We start from the raw sequence: 20,991 nt of genomic DNA on the forward strand, positions 1-20,991 counted from the left end.
GAATTCATGTGCTGCTATATGGATCAATAAGTGTCTCTCACCTCTGTTATCTCAATTTCATACATGCTTAAGTCACAGAACAAAAGATTGGCTTAGAATTTGCTTGACTGCACTCTATGCTCAGTTTCTGTGGCTTCTTAATGTTTTCCTCCTTATTTAGGCATAAATATGAATTCCTTTATGGCTCATGTTTGATCTATTTCACATATGAATGATTGTTGTTTAAGAATTCTTAGCTGCTCCTAGATAGAGCTCATTCATCTTCCCTCTGTTAAGCTGAGTGAGAGATTCTTTGTTGCCTCTCATTCCTTAGCCCTCATTCTATCCTTTTAGAACTTAAGTGTTGTTTCATGAGCAGCTACCTTGCTCCTCATTCCTCTTGTGACCAAGAAAACGCACCAGCAGTCTCACTCCATAACTCCATGCCCAATGGTTTGAACTTATCATACTACGCATTGCCTCTCTACTTGAAAGCATCCTCCTTCCCACCAAGCATAAACAAAACCCCCTTAAACTCATTAGCTAGCCTAATATCATCTTCAACAAAGCTAAATCATAAAGAGAGAGCCCTCTCTGACTGCAGGTAGGCTAGGACCTGCAGTCCAAAGATCGGTTTGTGGTTACCTCGGCCGTATCCCTTTAAGGAGCTTTAGGGACAACCTGAGTGATAACACGTTCCGTGGTCGCTCATCAAATTTTTTTTACATCCAAACCATTTCAACACATTTTCGAACAAACATTTCACAACTATAATGGCTGTGCAATCCTTAATCAGCTATGCTTCTGCCCATGAAGTCAAGTATTTTGTCGTGGTGATGATATAGCGTGCATCCGTCTTTGCTTGAGGTGTGATAGGCCCCACAAAGTCGATCGCCCATTTTTTGAATGGTTGTAATGTCATATGTGGCTTAAGCGGCATTTCGTCCCTACGCGATGGTTTCCCAGTCCGTTGACATACGTCGTAGGCCCGATAGTACGCTTTTGAGTCTTGATGCAGAGTTGGCCACCATAGTCCAGTGCGAAGAATCTTCTGTGTTGTGGCATGTCCTGCATAATGTCCTCCTGCAACCCCCCCATGTGCTTCGGCAAGGATCTGTCCTCGCTCAAATTCAGGTACATATCTACGTAATATTTCATCGTTGCCCATTTTGTAGAGGTGCCCTGCAATAACAATAAATTTTGCTACGCGTATCGCCAGTTTTTTCTTCTGCTGAACGAAGTACCCCTGTGGCACGATTCCTGTAGTTAAGAAGTGGATTATATCCTCAAAGTGGTCATCCGTGATGCGCACTGCATAAAGTTGTGCATCAGGTTGTCCTTCCTCTAAGTTTGTGGGCTCTTTGTCGTTCTCAATTTGGGACAGGTGATCCAGGCCGTTTAGACGCCCCGACTTTACGCTAACTTCAAAATCATAGTCTTGAAACAATAACAACCATCTACAAATGCGCCCCCCCAACATAGGCTTATTCACTAAGTATTTTAACGTGGAGTGATCAATATACATTTTAAATTGTTCTCTAAGTAGATAGTGGCAGTATTTTTGGAGCGCGTATACCATCGCCAACCCCTCACACTTAGTAGTGGAGTAGTTATTTTTAGCTTTGGATAGTCATCGACTTGCGAACACGATCGGGTGATCAACTCCTTCTGCTCCTTCCTGTGTGAGTATTGCGCCCAGCGCGATACATGACGTGTCAACATGCACGTGAATTTTGATGTCCCATTTTGGAAATACTAGAATGGGGGCTGATGCCATCTTTTCCTTGAGAGTCTCCAGAATTTTGTTACATTCCTTATTCCAACAATAAGTAGCATCCTTTTTCAACAAATTTTCCATGGGTGCCATGATCTGTGCATAGCTCTTAATGAACTTTCGATAGTAACCAATGTGTCCTAGTGTGGTGTGTAGTTGTTTGACACTTTGTAGTGCTTGTAGATTGAGTATGACAACAATCTTCAGCGGGTCCACCATCAGGCCTTGCTTGCAGACCACATGGCTGAGCAAGCTCCCTAAGGGGACGAGGAAAGTACACTTCTTTAGTTTTATCACAATCTGGTGCCGTCGGCAAGTATCCAACCATGGAAAATTTTAGGGGCTAATGTTCGCCCAGTGGGCTAATTTTCCATGATTTTTCCAAAAAAAAGATTCGCCAATTTCCAATTTTATAAAAGATGATTCGCCCAAATTTTAGAATATAAAATTATTTTACCTTAAAAATCGCTAACATTATAGAGAGACTATATATAAAATAATTATAAATTTGATTAATTTTACAAATATATCAATAAACATTTATAATTTTCATATTAGGGATTAGTGAGATTCGCCAATGTTTTAAACTTCAAGAAAATTTTCCATCCTTAAAATTTTCCTTGTTAATCCAACATTAGTCGTAAGCTCGCGTTATGTTTATTGACTAGCCCAAATATGGTCCAATCATTAAGATATACTTCCAAAAATTATGTATAAATTCCTTAAATGCAGCTACCACGACACATGAGAATATCGCCGGTGCATTCTTCAGTCCAAAGGGCATCACAGTGTACTGAAAACAGCCCCATTCGGTGGCGAAAGTTGTTTTACTCCTGTCCTCTGGCACGATCTTGATCTGGTGGTACCCCGAGAAACCGTCCGTGAAGGAGTAGGCTTCCTGTCCACCCACATTTTCCAGTACCTCGTCTGTGAATGGCGTTGGGAATGGATCGTTAACACATGCATCATTGAGCTTCCTGAGATCCACACAGATGCGAATTTCACCCTTCTGTTTTTTCTCCTGTACAACCATAGGACTTACCCAGTCAGATTCCTCCATTGGTTCAATTATTCTGGCTGTAAGCATTTTGTCGAACTCTTCGTGGAACTTTGCTTTGTATTTTGGATTCAACTGATAAGGCCACTGCTTGACTGGCTTCGTGTCCGGCTTCAGGGTTATCTTCATCATTCCTAGGTCACCGAGGATCCCTTTTAACTCCGTGATTTTGGTCGGGAATAAATCTTGATATTCGCAAAGTAACTCGACGACCTTCTCCACCGTGGCATCATCCCAATAATCTCTAAGTGTTGCGTACTTCGGCTCCTCCTCCGTACCAATGTTCACTTGCTTCGTCTTCAGTGGCGCGGTAATGTAAGGGTCCTCGATCGCGGGTCCGCGAACCTCACGACTTCCCTCTGTCTTCGGAATATTGATGTTTTTGGGGTCATCATCATCATCTTCTACCTGCACATTGTAACATTCTAGGGCCTGGCTCAACTGATGCGACCAATCTGGCTACACTATTTCCTCTGGTTCCAGTGGTAATTTGAAAATGGCGGCCTTCACAACTTGCAATGCATCGTCAACAGTATCCATCCATTGGTCCTCAAATAAGAATGTTAATAAAAATCCTTCACGCAAGATATCCCATTTGCCCATACCATGTCGGAGTTCTGTTTCAATATACCAATTCCTTGGGATGACATCCAAGGTATGATAAAATAAGTGTACCCACTTCAGCTGGGGTTCTTCTCCATAGGCCTGGGTCCATCTGGTGAGGTGCATATGTGGGTCATCACGTCTGTCGTATTTCTCAGTTATTCATAGTTTCAGCTTCCCAAACCTTATCTGCATCATCCGCCTGCAGTTGTGCCAGTCTTCAAAAGTTCCTTCATGTGTTCCCCACCAACGTGCAGGCATCGCATGCAATGCCCATTTTAATGCATCGAACTGTTGGTGTTCTAGTACCACGCTCTCAAACTTGGTCAAGAATTCATCCACCGCTATCAGCCCATCATACATTGGCAGCTCTCGATCCTGATCTTTTACACAATACAACGACCTCGTCATCATGTTGCAGTTTAACGTTGTTACTCCATTCAACCGGTTATGCCATCGTTCGTCTTCATGTGAATCTGAAATGCAGGCCTCTGCACGTACCCATGATATTCTTCCTTCTGCAGTCAGATTTACTCAATCCTGATCTCGCGCATTTATCTTGTAGATATGGTCCAAGTCATAATCAATTTCATCATCGCGCATGGGTTCAGTGTAGTGTGCTCCTTCGGCTGGGTCTAGCGGAATGACTATGCGTAGGGACTTTTTCTCAAATATCATCTTTCACTTCTTTAAATTAATGACCCCATTCATGTCTGTGGCCCAGTCTATCCCTAATAATGCAGGGTAAGGGTTACTGTCATCCACAATTTCTATTACCTCAAAGTCCATTTGCGTGCTCGCGCCTTCTATGTCCACCGTGACTCCTTGCAATCTTCCCATAGGCAAGATCTTTTGTTGGTTCGCCATCTGTAATTGAATAGGAGACCATCATAATGTGGGCCTGCCCATGCGTTCCCATGTTTGTTTAGGTAACATGTTCGCATCCAAGCCTAAATCCAGAATGATCTGATCCATCTCATAGTCGCCAATCTGCGCCATTAACCGCATTTCCCGTCCAGTGCACAAAGCATGTTTTCCTAGCTTTCGAACCACATGAGGTTCACCTGACCCTGCGCACCTAGTTATCAGTTCTTGTAGTCCTTTAACTACCTTATTGTTGTGTAGAAACTTCATACATGTCTATAAAAAGGTAGTTAGCATCGAGGGATCCATTTCCAGCCCAGTTTGATCCTTACTACTTGAGGAAGAGACCTCCACGAATCTTTTCTTAGCTTCCATAAACGTCTTCTTCGCGCATTTCAATTCGAACTCAGGCTACTTTGTAGGGGTCTTGTGAACCCCTAGGGCTTCCTCGGCTAGTTTTCCCTTATTTTCTTCTATGGCCGCACCACTTCTGAGCATCATATTCACGTTGGGGTCTTCCTCGCGCAGTTCATACCTCATCATTTGGGCATTCTGCGTTGGCGTAGGTTGTGCTGCCCTTTTCTCACGTATTTGCGCTATCAGCGTGGGGAAATCTATCATTTCATCACCGAACTGCTCGCAGTAGGGGCACGATATTCTGGTCGGGTTGGTACAATCACGCGCGTAGTACCCTGGTCCTCCACAGTTGTAACAAATTAGCTACCCATGGCCCCTTCCTGACCCCATTCCTCCCCATCCTCATCCTCGCCCTTGGAACCCACTGTGTGCTATCACTGCGGCTGGATCCTGATCTTGCGCCTTAGTCTGCATCCTATAGGCAAGTGTTCGATCCATCAACAATTCATAACTACGACAATCTCATTCATCGTGGCCCACCGATCTGTAAAAATTACAAAATAGCTGCTGGGGGGTCTAGCTAAAATTTTGCAGTAGGTGACAGTTGTCCATGTTGTGCTTTCCTCCCACCTGACAAATTGCGCACCAGAGTGAGGGTGTCGTGCTTGGCCCCACCTATGGGTCTAGTCGCAACGGCATCGGTCCCCCCACTACCAAATAGTTTGCAAATACCGGACAATGATCCTTATCATGGCCCTGGCTTCTACATTTTATGCACCACACTTCCTCTCGTGCTTTTGGCCGGGGTGCCTTCTCCTGTTTCAAACTCTGCATTTCTAAGCATAGGTTTTGTAGTTGCGCGTGGATCTGCTGAACTCCCAACCCAAGATCCTGTATTGGAGTCTCATGCAACCTCATCGCTATCTCTAATGCTTCAGCCTGGGTCGAGATCTTTTGTTGTGATAGCACCGTTCATAGATATGGCGCCAAAGATGCCATAAATGACGCGCGGTGCTGCCCATCCATTAACGTCATGTTAGCCTCTTAGATCATACTTTTCAGTCTTCAATCTAGATCCCAAGGGGTTTCACTTGGAAGCATCACAATCTCCTTGAACCTGATGATCAACTGCATCTCTGATTTTGGCCGACTGAACTCTTTGTTCAATGCATCCCGGATCTCCGCTATCCCGACATTTGGATGATCGCTAGAGTGCTTGATATACCAAGTCAACGCGCGGTCCTATAGTGCACTCACCAAGGTAGCCTTTTTAATATTATCGTTCGTAACTCCGTGTGCTTCCCACACTGCCCTTACTACAAACCAAAACTATTTTGGATCTTCGCTTCCTACTCCTTTGAATACAAGCAACTTGATCGCGCTTGCCATGTTAAACTTCTGGTTTGTGCGTGGGTGTGCTAAGGCCAACTATGAACTCGTACCACTTCTGATCCAACCAATATTCAATCTCTTTCTTTGTAGGGTTTCAAAATTCCAACATCAGACATCCCTTAGGCAGATCCTGGTCCCGGCAACGGAACCATTTGTTGGCTTGTTGGGTCCTGACCCAGGTTTAGAAGTGTTTTAGCCGAACAAATCCCACACTACCAGCCCGTTCGGCAACGATCCGCAGAGCGTGGACTGAAGTCTCACCCAAGGTAGTATGGGAGGGTGCTCGAACTAGGTTTCTGCACCCTAGGGATGTCTTGATGCGACCTGGAAGGATCGCAAACCGTTCTGCGAACCCGTGCTACTCTGCACAGTTATCTATCCTTCACGTAGATTCGTGCCAGTTACTTCCCGTATCTTATTATTTACATGGATTTATTATATATCAGAATTAATTAGAAAGGTCTTTAAGCAAACATTAAACAATGATAACCAGTGCGCACTATTATAATTCTTAAAGACATAAACTCATATACCAGATGCATAAACCAGAATACAACAGATCCACGATATTTCAGAAACAACTTATCTTTATTAATATCTTCCGTTCAGTACAACCAGATCTACCCTGCGCAGTCAGCTATAGGGGTCTGCACACACAGCTGCGGACTCTACCCGTCCTCCGTGCACATAGTTGCGGAGCCTCTATCTAACCACTAACCCCCACGACTTAGACTTACAGAAGCAGAGAGAATATTGCCTTCATAAACCCATAATGCCTCAGATGTTCCTCAAAGCTACTTTCTACCCTTAGAGCCTCTCTCTATTTATACATTCCCATGGTTTGTAGACCAGGACAGGCCGACTCACTTCCTATTATTTTATATCATTTTTGGGCAGACAACCCTTTGACTTGATCTATTACATTTCGCACTCCGCGCATTCGGTAGAGCTTTTACAATATCATCACCCTAACTTATAGGCTTTAAGCCCCAAAACCATTACGTGCGGCCTCTGCTACCCAGCACATCCACATGCACATGAAATTCCTTCTTCCAATTCGGGAAGAATAGGATCGACGTGGTGACCATTTTCTTCTTCAATACATCCAAACTCCATTGACATTCTTCATCCCAACAAAATGTAGCGTCCTTCTTTACTATCATTTCCATCGGCGCGGTAATCTGGGCATAACTCTTGATGAACTTCCGATAATATCCAGTATCACCCAACTTTTTGTGCAACTGTTTAACACTCCTTGGCACCTCCAAATTTATTATAACTGTGATCTTAGCAGGGTCCACCATTAATCCTTGTCTGCACACTACATGACCCAGCAATATTCTGAAAGGGGCACAAAATAAGAATTTCTTCAAGTTTAGCGCGATCTGATACCTTTGGCACATATCCAACATCAATCGCAAACTAGCTACATGGCATTTTACCAGTCCAAACACCATCCACTCATCAAAATATACCTCCAAAAACTTGTGAATGAATTCTTTGAACAACACAATGACTACATGCGAGAAGATTGCCAACGCATTCTTAAGTCCAAAAGGCATTACCGTATACTGGAAGCATCCCCACTTAGTCGTGAAGGTAGTCTTACTCCCGTCTTCTAACGCAATCTTTATTTGATGGTATCTAGAGAACCCATCATTGAATGAATAGGCCTCCTTCCCAGCAACATTATCCAGTACTTCATCGGTGAACGAAGTTGGAAAAGGGTCATGAACACAAGCATCATTCAACTTCCTGAGATCTATGAAAATCCTTATTTCATCTTTCTGCTTCTTTTCCTAAACTAGCATTGGACTCACCCAATTAGATTCTCCACTGATTCAATAATACCTGCTGCAAGCATCTTATCCAACTCCAAGTGGACCTTTTCCTTGTACTTGGGATTAAGGCGATATGGCCTCTGCTTAACAGGCTTCGCGTCTAGTTTCAACGTTATTTTCATCACTCCCAAATTGCCTATGATGCCTTTTAAGTCTGATTTTTTTTTGGGAAACAAATCCTGATATTCGCAGAGAAACTCAGTAACCTTGTCCACTGTAGCATCATCCCAATAGTCCCTTATCTTCGCAAATTTTAGCTCCGCCTCTGTGCCAATGTTCACTTGTCTAGTTTTCAGTGGAGCGGTGATATTTGGATTCTCCATCTATGGTGCCTCAACTTCATGGTGGCCTTATGCCTCTGGGATATTAATGTTTCTTGGATCCTCGTCTTGTTCTTCAGAAGTCACATTATAGCATTCCAACGCATGGTGCTCCAATCCATGGGTATTACATCCAATCCAATAGAGCTCTATTTCTAGGTACCAATCCATGGGTATTACATCCAAGGTGTGATAGAATAGATGTACCCACTCAAGTTGCGGATCCGTCCCATACACACTAGTCCATTTTGCTAAATGATCGTGCAGATCATTCCTTCCATCATATTTCTCTCTTAATCGGACTTTTAGTTTCATGTTTTCAAGAACTCTCTCCAATCCTAGAAACAACTGTGATATTTGCTTCTCAGGAAGAGTATATTTTAACTGCATTAAAAAAATTATCTATCTCTCCACCTCCACAAGAAGATATTCAAGTCTCTTTGGATTCCTCTTATCAATTTGTTGAAGAGACTGAAGAATATGCAATACTGTGATGGGGAGACTCTACTATAATATGAGGAATTCATAACAAATGAGGATATTCAAAGTGATTTAAACCAAGAAAGTAATCAGGAATGTCATGGCCTTATTGAAAGATGGTTCCAATCAAGTACCAAATCACCTTATTTCTTAATTGCATTATCAAAACAATTGGTTTTTCATGCTTTGATGTGTTTTAATGAATATTTTTCAGAACTAAGCATGAATATATTTTTACTCCTGTTATGCACATGGTTACACTGGAAATATGCATACACTTGATCAATTTTTCTATTTCCAGTAGAGTAGAGTAGGATATAATTGATGAATAAAACCAAGTCTAATGATGTTTTTTTTTTAAGTTTTTATGTTAAATTTCATTTTTTTGAAATTTTATTTATTGGTAGTGTAGTAAGAGCCACCCAACTCACTAATAATTTGTAGGAAGATGTAGAAAGAAAAGGAATTGAGAAGAAGGAGAATGTGTTGGACACCTAATCCTAAAGGGTTAGCGTGGAAGTTGAATGGACAAAGCAGTCCAAGAGACCTTGGGATCTGAATCCCAAGAGTCACCTATTGTACTATAAATGTACATCTATTGTTAATAAAAATTGAACTCAATGATTTATCTTTCCTATATTCTATGTTTTCCATGTGAGTTTAACATGGTATCAGAGCCACTTGTTTTTCTGTGGCCTATTATGTGCATGTCAGTCCATATTCTTTTCCAGCGCTCCTAATATGCTGCCTCTGCCATATATAACGTCTTTGTCCTGCGTTGCTCTGCCTCTGCCTAGGATATGGTAGTAATTGAATATCGCTGCTTTGTCCTGCGCTGCTCTGGGCTTGACACTGACATCTCTGTCACTGTGTACGTTTTTGCTAGGACGCTGTTGCTCATATTTCATTATGGAATTAACGCTCTTGCTCTGGGCTTGACACTGACATCTCTGTCACTGTGTACGTTTTCGCTGGGATGTTGCTCATATTTCATTCTGGAATTAAAGCTCTTGCTCAGATTTCAGTTTGGAATTTGCTTTCCAGCCACGCTCTTGCTCAGAATTCTGTCTAGAATTTAAATTCTTTGCCAATGCAGTCCGCGTTATTTATTTGTTAGGTTTCTTTATGTGAGGCAACATATTTCTTTGAAGACTAAACTCTGTTCTGCGCACAACTTCTTGAAAACCAAGCTTTGTTCTGGCAGTGAATAGCGCATTCTACGGATCGGTATTTGTTATGAAGCATTTCAAAACCACAACGAAGGCTTGATAGATTCTGTATTGGGTGACAATGAATTTCTACAATTGGATTATTGTTCTAATTTGTGATCAAAGTATCACCGTCTTCGTCCCACATCAAAGCTTTGACACAGTGAAGTAATTATCATGACTACGACTGTCTTCGCATTGGTTTGGGTTTCCTGCAATCTTCCGGGCCGAATCCTTGACATCCGACTGAACAACACGACTATCATCGTTACGAAAAACGAGGAAGAGAGGATCTAAGAGTAAGATGCGACATTTTCTGTTTATAGAAATTTGGGGCCTCTTCTCCTCTATGTGGGTCAAGCCGCACTCTGCGAAATCATAGCTGTCCAGAGCTTTTATCACCAACTTTGCCGCATCAGGGACTCCACTAAACGCCACCGCCAATTCCTTTTGAAGGGTTTCAAACTCGTTAATGTTGTCGATTATGTAATTTTTGAGGCTATCACCGTCAGCTTTGATCTCAAGGCGGCCTTTGACAGACGAGAGAATTTTAGTAAATAAAGAACTGAGGACACTCGAATCGGCGACCAGCCTTGAAGCGCTTCTTTCTTCGAGCACTTCAATTTTGTCGCGGAGAGACCCCACGGCGCAGAGGCTGGACCGTAAGATCTTTAAATTGTGGAGTGTGAAAAATTCATCAGCTGAATATCTTTATGGAGAAGAGCCAAATCTGAGACATTTCTGTGGACGTCGAAGTTCCTCATTTGTTGCTGGTTGAAGTTCACAATCGGAGCCACAAAGGGGACCAAGTTCACCATCAAAGAAGAGGGCCGACTCATCTATTGCTTTGTTGGCTGAGTTTGCTTACATTGTTGACTGAGTTTCACTGTCAAGGAAGAGGCTGAGTTCCTGTGAGTTGCTAGTCGAGTTAACTGCTTAAAGGGGTCGAGTTTATCTTATTTCAGAGCTGAGAGCTAATATCTTACAAGGGGCTGAGTTTTCTCTGTTAGGGTGGCTGAGTATCCATTTTCCATATAGGACCGACTGCAGTCACTTTAGGACTGAGTTTTACCTGCAAACAAAGGCTAAAAATCTCCTCATTCGTGGCTAAGTATATCTGCGAAAAGAAAAGAACCAAACTGCTGTTACATATGAGCCAAGTTGGGGTATTGTGGGCTGTGTAAGCTACTACAGCCATCATTTATAAGAGGCTGAGTTCCCTTGCCGTTGGTAGGATTGCTGTGCACAGATATTTGGGCTGAAGATTGAAGTTTGCTGCTACTGCTATCAAAGGAGGCCATTAATATCATCTTGCTGGAACACACCCAGATTGATTGAAGACCAACAAGCAATATATTTTCCTTAGAAACGAGTGACAGTTACAGCGCATGGTGTGCAGTTTCCACAAGAGTGCAGTCTTTTCCCATGAAATCAAATGTATAGGTGTTTTCCGTAGCAGGCTTGCACAACAATGTTTATGAGCAGTTTGAGTTAGAGCATGGCATACCTGGGTCTAAGATTTGAGGACCGCCTTGATGGGGCCTCGAATTTCTGTGCTCTTGGGTGAGATCACCATTTGTTAACATGGGAAGTTTTGAATTTTGCTTCTCAGTATGATGCTATTTATTATCTCTGTATTCTTTTCTTGAAGACCGGTGTCTAGTAGAGTAAGTAAATCTAAGAAGCAGTAAGTAAATCTATATCTAGTCTCTAGTAGCAGTAAGCAGTTCTCTTTTGGTCCAAGGGCTTATAATTTCAGTTTTAATGCAAAGAACTTGCTTTGGAAATATAAGTTTCAACTGAAGTGACTACCATTTCAATATTTTGATTTTGTAACCTGGAGGGACGAGATATATCAGTGTTTGTCGTTTCAGCAATTTGATTTTGTATGTAAAAGGGGGCTGAGATTCATTGGGGATCATTTGTACCAATGCTAAAAGATCAAGGGCGCATTGAGTAAGGACAAGTCCAAGCCTTTCATCGATTAAAATAATGGGCACATTATTTCATTGAATTTTGGTCATATATGAATAATGTTTATTGGGTTGATGAGCATTTGAATGATTTGAGTCAGTGGGTTTAAGAAGTTATGAATTTGCCTGCTAAAGAGTAGATATTGGAATTGAGATAATTCCATATATGATGACTTTTAATGAAAGTATGAAATCAATGGTGAATGATTTTGAACCACATGAAAGATAAGTTTCCGCATGCAAATGGTACAGTTGTGAAATTGCCAGCTATTGAAGTTTTTTTTGCTGATGCTGATTTGAAAGTGAAGGAGTACTTGAAGGATCCAAGCAAGTTTGCAGTTGCTGCTGCCCCAATTGTGGAATTGTACTTAAAACTCACTATAGTGCACTGTTTCCTTGATTCAACTGCTTTATAAAGTTTTTGTTGAGCTGATTGTAATCTTTTATGCTGCACATTGATCATTTGCTGACATTTATAAAGGATATTGCTGTGTACTGTGAGTAGATATTATTTTTCTGCATTAAGACAGATGACCAGAACCAGTGAAGTATTATAGTTCCTTAAAACTTTGATATTATCTACTGTTGATGACACATTACAAATCAGCAAAGGATCTCTCTCAGAAATTCAGACATGTTTACAAAATGCACAAGAAAAGATCGATTTTTTGCAGCTTGAATCACAGCTACAGCAAGAAGAGCTACATCAAAATAGACACCATTCTGAACTTGTTTTTGTTCAGAACATTGAGACAACCACCCATCAGCAGCATGTTAAAAATGTTACAGTTCATTCAGATAAAGCAGCAAAGTTACATGCAGATGCAGAGGTTCAGTCTGCACTTCCCAAGCCCATCATCAGACCTTGGGAACAGCTTGTCCACAACAAGCACAGAACTGGTCTTGGATATGACAAGGACTTGTCCTTTCATATTCCAGACTATGCCAAGCCCATTCAATTTCAGAGTGCTGGATTCATTCATGACAGTTCACCTGCTTCCCATGCCAGTTCAGCTTCAGCTATTCCAGAATCTGCTCCTCTTCCACAACAACAACAACAACAGATTGAGAAATGCCAACACTGTGATCGAGTTGGCCATCTGAAAGATCACTGTTTTGATCTTCATCCATGTGAGCACTGTCATAAAACCAGTCATTCTTCAAACAGATGCTTCAGAAACAAACGTCCTGCAAGAACAAAGATTCATCTAGGATGGATCGCTTCTTGGCAATGGGCATCAATAGCCAAGAAGATATTCCAAACACATGTCAGAACTTGTTCCAGAGTATTGAACAGTCTTGCAGTTGAGTCTTCTCCATCTTCTCACCTTGTACCTGACAGGGGGGGAAATGATGGTCATCTACAAGCTTCAAAGTCACATCAAGCGAGCCTGAGCCACAACCTGCCACACCAGTTTCAGAGTTGCAGCCAGAGACAAAGATGCCCGTGATCACAGATTGAGAACACTTCCTCTAGCAGAAGGCACCAGCTTCTTGCCAGTTTTGGAAGAGTTCCAGGAATTGCATTAAGCATTCCAGAGTTGTTGGTTATCCTTAAACCATCACAGGTTGAGACTTCCCTTTTCAGGTTGAAGTTTTACCTTTTATGCGGGGTGATACCTCCCTTTTATGGTTGAAGGTTTCCCTCTTTAAAAATAGGATCACTTCCTCTAGCAGAAAACTTCAGTTTCTTGTCAGTTTTGGAAGAGTTCCGGGAACTGCACTAAGCGTTCCAGTGTTGGTGGTCATCCTTAAACCACCGCCCTTTTTTACCAACATTTCATAGAGCACATTCAGCCTAGTGCTGCCATGCATTCTTTGCACATTTTGTATTACAGCTCTTTTCTTGGACTCATACATAACCCTTCGGATTAAGGGGGGGAATGTTGGACACCTAATCCTAAAGGGTTAGCGTGGAAGTTGAATGGACAAAGCAGTCCAAGAGACCTTGGGATCTGAATCCCAAGAGTCACCTATTGTACTATAAATGTACATCTATTGTTAATAAAAATTGAACTCAATGATTTATCTTTCCTATATTCTATGTTTTCCATGTGAGTTTAACAGAATGAATAAGAGTTTTGAGAGCCACAATCTGAAGCTAGAGATCAAATCATTTTGCTTTGTCTTTTATATTTAACATTCCAAATGAATAAAGAGTTTCAATGTTGCTGAGTATGCTCTCTTCTTGCGCTCTTTGTGACTCAAAATGTCATAAAGACAATTGAACAAAGTTAGTTTTAAAAATTTTCAATAAAAATGGATAAGGGATCTAAATTCATAATCAAAAGTATAAGTATAGGATTTTATAAAGCTCAAATAGAAAAAATAATGTCTTCAATGGATCTAGAATTGTCGAAAACCCCTGTTTTGACTCTTTTTGCACCTCATTTGGCCAAAAATTGAGAAAGATATCATTGTTTTAAGTTTTTTCCCAATTTTGCTACTAATAAGCCTACAATCCGACCCAAACCTAGCTTGTGCACCCAGGAAACAGGAATGACATGCAAATCTGGCCTTCTCGACCGATGGTTGAAATTGTAGGACAGTTAAAACCGCCCTAAATCCTCTGTGCTCGTGGTCATGTTACGTTGCATAGGAGTGTGGGCTAAGGCTTAGCCCTGACCCCCTTCCCAAATAATGTGCTCATAAAAGTTAAATATGAAAATTGGGACATTAATTAACAAAGCATGTGATAGTTGAGTTGGTTAAGTGCTTTGTTGGTAGGATGGAGGTCATGGTTTCAGTTCTCAAGGAGGGAAATTTTGGCACTTAACATATTTTAGGTGACCATACACAAAATTGTAACCAATAAAAAACAAACACGTGTCAACCAATCAACTTGTGACAAATGTAAACACACATTGGACAATGATGAGGTCCAATAAAAACTTGCTAAGTGTCATGACCCAGTCAGCGTACGCACTACTGACTGGGTATTCTTGTAACTCAAAAATTCATTTTTTTCGTTGTTTCACAAAACGACCAGAACGCGATTTCGGGAGCATCCAAAGTTGTATTTCAGTGAAACAAAGTGCATTGGATTCAAGGCGACGAGATCTACGATTTGGCATTGGTTTCAAGCTAATCCAAGAATTTTGAATTTTGAGCATTTTCTTGATCCACAAGATCATGGACAAGGGTGGAGCACTAGAGAAAAAGGAAAAACACAGTTACAGACTTAGAATTTCATAAAAACATACAAATATTTAAAAATCTATCTACAATAATTGAAAAACCACCATCCGAGTCTAATTGCAAGTTGTAAAGTGTCAAGGCAGTGCAATGATCTGTATTTTTGGTAGTTGCGGAATTGACGCAATTCAATAGCTTATGAAAATTTGGTTTGTGGTATATTGATGAAGCATTAAGTGTGTTGAGAAGAGGTCTCAAGATAAAAATTGGTTAGAAACAAATGAAGAAGTCACCAACAAAACAATAACAAGTGACCCATGGTACTGATGAGATAGAAGTGCATTCAATTTTTCGTTCTTGAATTTGTTTTATTAGTATTATTTCTGAGTTTTTTTGTTTATATATCAAATTAAGAGGGACTAATCACCTCTCCATTTTGATAGTCTTACATTTTATTGCAGAAATTTCTAAGTTTTTGCAAGGTCTAGGATGATGAAAGAAGAGCATTATATGCACGAGTTACTTTTTAAAGACCAAGTCTGTTTCAAAAGAGCATGATCATTCAATGTAAAATTAGATCCACTACACCATTGTTACTAAACACATACCAATTTTACCATTGCTACACATTTTAAGCTTGTAGTTGATCCATAATTGTCCATCTCTCTACTACCAAAAACTCATTTCCCTTTGCAATCTTCATATTTTCCTGCCTCATTTTACTCACCCTTAACCCAAAAATAAAGTCATTCAACTCCCTTACAAAGCCGAGTCACCCCATTTTTCATTTCTTTTCTGTAAAATAAACCTTGCTTCAATGGAAATCTTTCATATATAGTCCTTCAAATTATTATTTCATACTCACGTGAGATGATGGAGGATTCATTAAAGCCTCCCTTCTAACAAGTTTTGACCCATCGACTCCAACACATCATCTGGGATCAAGACTAGAGATCTTTCAAGTACCTTGAGGCTTACATGCCTTAATGGCAAGTTCTCTCACCAATAAACAGTGGGAATGCATCAATGTCCCCTGTTTTTTGGATCTTCTAGGTGACTCAACTATGCCACATCTATTCGTACCTAGTAAGATGTAGTTAGGCATCTTGACTCTCATTGACATCAATGGTGAGTAGTCTCGTGTTGGTTAATGACATTCATTGATGGCTAGTAATCCAACAATTTATTTTCTATGTTCGACATAGACACATCTATTCACATAAATAAGAATTATGCCATCGAGTGTGAACGAATGAAGACTACATGATTTTAGCAGTTTCCAGTAGGACTCAATTCAGCAGGCATAACAATAAATATTCCAATCTCATCCTCAATTCATACAACCAAGGGAAAGAAGAAGCAAATCAAATTCTTTTACTTCATATTCCATGATCCAGTAGCAATAGCCACACTCTTTGATATACATAACTTGTCCACTTTTCAGGTAAGTGAAGGTATGTAATTTTCTAATTTTTAATCATGTAATTCCTTAAATGCTAAAATTGTGATTTTGGAAAATCCCTCACCACATTCATATTCCCTTTCTCATTTGCAAGAAAACTAAAAACACCTTAAGTTGGGGGGAAGGGATATTCATATTTCATGCCACATGTCACATTTCATTTCATCCTAACCAACATATTTTTCCCAAACCAACTATTATTGCATTTTGATTCAAAAAAAAGTTTATATGTTTTGCAATGATCAATTGATGAGCACATTAAATGGTTGATAGTCACTATGGGACTTAAAAAGGAATTCTCAATGTTTTCAAGTATTTTGATGCAACAAAAATAATAAAAGTATTGTTACACAAGAACCAATACTCATAAAATTTTGGTTGTCACACAAGAACCAACCATAAAAAATATATATGTTGCAATCAAATATCTTTCAAAGTACACTTTGCAAAAAAAATAAAGTTATCAAATGATATGATTATGCAAAGTTAAAAGAGAATCAATATAAAGCCAAAGCTCATATAGAAGCAAAACATTTCAAGATGATTAACTTATGGTTAAAGCAATCAATGCGATGGTTGCATGAGGACATGCAACATCTTCAGTTGGGGGGTATGTTGGGTCTCCAAAATGTCATCCACTTTCACCTTCATTTCCATCATTTTACCCTCATTCCATAACTCTATAGCCCCATAACCTTACATTAAGTAACCATTTTCATCATTACATGGGTTTATCATTATTATTTTCCAAGTCATTGATTTTAAGTATTATAAGTGAATTTGTGATTAAATGTTAGGAAATTAACATATTTTCATATATATCTAAAAGTGTTATGAGTTTTGTGATATTGTAGGCCTACTTGGAGATTCTAGAAGGGTCCTACTTGGCCACCCAACCACAAATTCTAATTTCAAATTCCAACTCATGAGGATTTGTGGAATAATTGTAGAAGATGTGGATCATTAACTATGCACATCCAAAGGAGAAGAATCATGGATGAGAGGATTTTGAGAAGATTTGTATCTTACATTTTTAGGAGATTCGTTGTAACCATGAGAGATAAATGTGGATTTAGGAGAGATCTAAGGATCTATATTTATTGTATAGTTATCCTCAATTTTTGTATAAATATGAGTGCACCCTTCATACAAAGGGTTGTTAATTGTTAGTTATCAGTTGTCAATTGTAACTAGTTAGGGTCGTTGTTAGTGATAGTTGCTAATTGGAGGTTCCAAGTTCTATCCATGTGGTTTGTACAGTGAGGAGAGAGAATTCTTTTAATATCTTGTAAATTCATCTTTATGAAATACATAATGCTACTTTGATATCCAAGATGTGATATTTTGTTTAATGTGCTTGCTGAGGAATGGAGGGCCCCCATCAACCACAATTTGCACATCTTTGTACATCTTGGTAACATAGTGTAGTTGTTTTATTTCATTTCTTTTCATGTAAGTGTGCTTTTACTCTCAACAAGTGTGATTTCATTTCAATAAGTGTGATTAAGTTTCCAACATGTATGATTTCAATTATGCAAGTGTGGTGTGATTTCAATTCTGCAAGTGTGATTTTAATTTCAAGCATGTGTGATTTCAATTTCTATATATTTGGGATGGTTTGATTCGAATTGGATTGATTTAATTTGTTTTGTAATTAGTTTTAATTGCATTAGATTAATATAATCTGAAATATAACCACCTCGTACATATAGTACAGGCATACCACGTTTTACGAAGTCTCGGGTTGACAAATTAAATGACAGGGATTTAGCTTACAATTAAATCACCGGAACACCAAATTATAAATGAACGATACCCAAAATTGGCCGCGACCACCCTTTATAGAAAACAATAATAAAAGGGTAATGTGTTCCCAACCCCAGTGTACCCATAATTCCAACGACGAGGCTCCTTAATAAGAACTCTTGATAGAAATCCATCCATTTTCGGTTGAGGCGCAAAGGAGCCAAAAATGATACCAACCCCCCCTCCTAAGATGGAAGAAGGACAACACTAAGCCCCTCTAAGGAGAAAAATAAAGACATGAAATTTGGTTGTCAAGACCTCTTACTCCATGCATGAAACACCTAGTCAAGTAGGCTTAATAGAAAAATATGCCACACAACTAGTGAATACTAGATACACCTTCTAAGATGAGAAAAAGGGGGATGAATTACTTGAGAGGATCGTCGAAATTCTAGTGCTACCACCCTACCACTTCGTAGTCCAACATATTGATGGGGCCCTTGCAAGGAGCTTCCTCCACCACAATTTGAATTCTCGGTAGTTCATGAACCCATCAGGAAACTCGGTCTCGGGTCCTAGATTACTACCCAAACATCACTAAACAACCATACTTCACCATACTCAGTCCCTTAGAGCACAATTAAGGACACACATCGACCAATGAACCATTTCGACTCTCCGAGAAGGCCACCCACAACAATGGTGCCAACACTTCCCTCCTCAACTACAAGTTTCATTTCCCAAATGTTACAAATGATTATCCAAACCAAGGTCATTGAAACTATACCCTTGACATTCTAGAGAACATTCCTTCAACAACTTCCTAGCGCTACTTGCTCAACACACTTCAACATCATGGTTGCCCTGTGGGGGATGTTCATTACCACTCTCCTACGTATGATCCATGTTCATCACCCCAACGAGGAACCTCAAACTTATTCCATGATAAACAAAGAATATTGTACTTTAACATTTTTATCTCAAAATTAAATTATTAAAATGTTAGAAAATTATATATTACAGAGCAATGGAACACATAAAATATTGCAGAAATATAAACACAGAAAACACATAAACAAGAGAGACACAGATATACGTGGTTCACCCAATTTGGGCTACATCCACGGAGAAACAACCAGTCCTTCCTTTTATATTATCCAACAAAAATGAAGAGATACAACCTACAACAAATTTGTTGTAATTCCCTCTTCTCTCTCATACAATCTCCTTTCTCTTTCTCACTCAGAATACATATCTACATAGCTGCAATACAATTCCCTCATATATAGTGAGGGGTTTCCTTCTAGGGCAAAAAACACTAAATTAAACATAACTTCTACCATTAAATCTTCACCTAATAAACTACCCAGATTGACCATGAAATTACAACATTTTAAAAGCAAATTTCCCCCTGGACCCCCAGGCGGCACACATTTATAGGTGGCACTGCCGCCACATTACGAACTGCGGTCCAATGCGACAATACCTCTGAATAAAGAAGATAATCAGCTTCCACACCCAACATAAAATTGTACTTTTCAATTATAAAAATTACATAATTTAAATATTTTGCACTATATTACGATAAAAATATTATTTTAAATTTTGTTAAGACCTATATTTTAAATAGCAAAAATATCATTCTATCAAAATTTATTCAATGCCTATACTTATAACAAATATATTGTTAATTTGTAAAATTCATTAATAATATACTCCATTTTTTTCTCTTTCTAAATTATATATATATATATATATATATATATATATATATATATATGTTTCGACATTATCAATTAAATATCAAATACCTACTTACAATTAATACCATTTTCAACTATAGTTTCTTTTCACAATCTTCAAAAATTTTGATATATAAAAAAAAAGTTAAAATTGAAGGTCCATCGATTTGAACTCGAATCCATCAATAAATTCATGGATTCAAAACGACCTTAAGGAAGAGAGAGTTCTTCCTCAGAGAGAGCTTGTTAGCTTCATGTTTAACTCCTTATAAAAGGAAGAGAGAGTGCTTCCTCAGAGAGAGCTTGTTAGCTTCATGTTTAATTCCTTATAAACATGTTGAAAGAAGAGCTAGTCCAAGGATTGGATCTAGATTTGAGATTTTCGAGTAGAGGTTCAATGCATAATAATGTATACTCTTTATTATAATAAATATTTATATCTTTTTCCTATGTGGTTCATGGACCCTAGAGATCGATGATCACTATGTCCACAAAATATCTGTACCATGCAGATCCACTCGAAGGGATCACTTCCTACCAACTCAACTATTGAGCCTAACCCCGAGAGTGTTGAGATAATTGAACCCATAACCTCTCAACAATAAAGGTGTTTTAACAATGAGGACTCAATCGATTGAACTAACCCTCGAGGCTATAATAGAATATTATTTCATCAAATTAATAATTTACAACTTCTTATAAAATAATGTTATTCCATCCAATATATATATATATATATATATATATATATATATATATATATATATATATATATAGATATATATATATAGTTTAAAGATATTTTATGAAGAAATTCAAAAGATGTTTCCCCATGTCATTGGCTCGAAACTCTGTGGGAAAAAATTCATTCATGCTAAGGGCTAGTGTGGCCCAGACCAGGTGTTATCTCAGAGTGATTTTGATGGCTTAGATGCCCTTGAGTCGCGATTACTCAAGCCACATGTTAGGTGTGCCAGTCATCTCAAGCCCCACATTACCTAACAGAAAAAAAGATGCTTCCCCACATTTATGGATGATTTTTTCAATATTCTTGGCAT

The sequence above is a fragment of the Pinus tabuliformis genome, chromosome 1_1 (assembly GCF_031772625.1).
Source record: "Pinus tabuliformis cultivar Carrire ecotype Pingquan chromosome 1_1, CPIR1, whole genome shotgun sequence".
In the NCBI taxonomy this organism is placed as follows: domain Eukaryota; kingdom Viridiplantae; phylum Streptophyta; class Pinopsida; order Pinales; family Pinaceae; genus Pinus; species Pinus tabuliformis.